Source organism: Triticum aestivum, chromosome 1B (genome assembly GCF_018294505.1).
Source record: "Triticum aestivum cultivar Chinese Spring chromosome 1B, IWGSC CS RefSeq v2.1, whole genome shotgun sequence".
In the NCBI taxonomy this organism is placed as follows: domain Eukaryota; kingdom Viridiplantae; phylum Streptophyta; class Magnoliopsida; order Poales; family Poaceae; genus Triticum; species Triticum aestivum.
Window position 1 is genome coordinate 205062888 of NC_057795.1, and position 1593 is coordinate 205064480.

At 56.1% G+C, this 1593-nt stretch overlaps 1 pseudogene; it reads right to left on the reverse strand.

The window, feature by feature from the left end:
• Positions 1-398: 398 nt before the first annotated feature.
• On the reverse strand, positions 399-1386 carry LOC123089502 (uncharacterized; annotated as a pseudogene).
• Between the last annotated feature and the right edge of the window lie 207 nt (positions 1387-1593).

Below are 1593 nucleotides of genomic sequence, written 5' to 3' on the forward strand. Positions count from 1 at the left end.
AGCAGGAAGCAATACAGATTGCAGATTGTATTCTTGGGTGTACATCAAATTCATTTATACAACAGAAGCTCTCCAATCCGCATCAACTACCCTATCTTAACTTGAGTAGGAAATTCTGAAGAAAAATGTACAAAGCATCAACCATCCTAAACTACATATGACAGAGGCATGCACAACAACAGACTGAGATGGAGATCTACTGATCGTTCTGCTGGCTCTTCTGTCTTCCTTTTTCCTTCTGGTGATCATCTTCGGTGTTGATAGAACAACATGCTATGTAGATCACCGAAACTTTTGTAGATTGCACATGTATCAGCAGATTGGTCACTGGCAATAGAGCTATTGCACATTCTCACGTGCCAAGATGCAGCCAGCAGTTCCAGCTCCATGTCCTAAGATACAACCAACAGGTCAAATGTCCAGTAGCCATGCCACAACCGGCATAGCTAAGCTGGGAGCCATGAATGAAGTGCCTGTAAGTAGCGATGCAGTGAGCAGAGAAGTTGGTGAGCTGCCAGGGCACCGAGGAACACGTTCATGGACGCTAGGGACGGTGGCCGCCGGCCCGGTAAGCTTGCCGGAGAAGCGAGGAGGGGTGGACGGCAGAGATGGTTCCTATGCTCCAGCTCCATGTACCAAGATGCAGCTGACAGGTCAAGCATCGAGTAGCCAGGCCACAATCGGCAGCGCTAAGCTTAGGAGGATGGCCGTGGACGAAGCGCCAGTGGGTAGCGATGCTGCGCCACAGGGCCCGCTCTGCTTCCCTCAGCGTCGTCATCCAGTCCCAGTCTACCTCCTCCAGCCATGCCTTCCCGTCCCACAGGTCCCAGACACCCTCGTACAGCAGCATGCGCATGCCCTCTCGCCGCAGTAGCGCTTCCACCTGCGACGCGGTGACCATCACCGCCGCGTAGGCCTCCCACGAGACATTGGTCCGCACGGTCAGCACCATCTTGATGCTTGCCCGGTTCATGAAGTCCTCTGGCACATCGGCGTCCAGCCACCCCCATGTCACCATGTTGAAGAGCGTGGCGAGGCCCGTGGCCTCCTGCAGCCAAGCCAGCACCCGGGCACGCGCGTTCGACGCCTCACCTTTGCCAGCGCCACCGCCTCGCCGGAACCTCCAGCTCCTGTCACTGCCGCCCATTGATGAGCCCCATGAAGGAGGTCGTGTAGGCCATGAAGTAGTTGAGCTGTGTCCCTCGCGTGCACACGCAATCAGCGTTCGTGTCGATCGAGCCGCCGACTGGCTGGTCCAGGAGGGAGGCGCAGATGACATGTCGATGACGTCGTCGTCTAGGGGGTAGTTGATCCAGGCGGTTGCAGCTTAGGGCGGCAGTAGTGGCTGCGGCGGCGCCGGAGGCAAGCGACAACGAGGATGAAATTTTGGGGAGTAGGGTACATTGAGAGGGGAAAGGAGAGGAGAGCGAGGGGTGAGGTGCGGGGGCGGCAGACCAGGTGCGGTCCGACCAGGTGAGGGGCGAAGCATTAATTACGGAAATTTTGCAAAGAAAACCCTGTATTGATTCGTTCCAAAAAGGTGCTGTTGAGTTGGCGATGAACGCACGCGTGAACAAGCCAGTCAACTGCCAA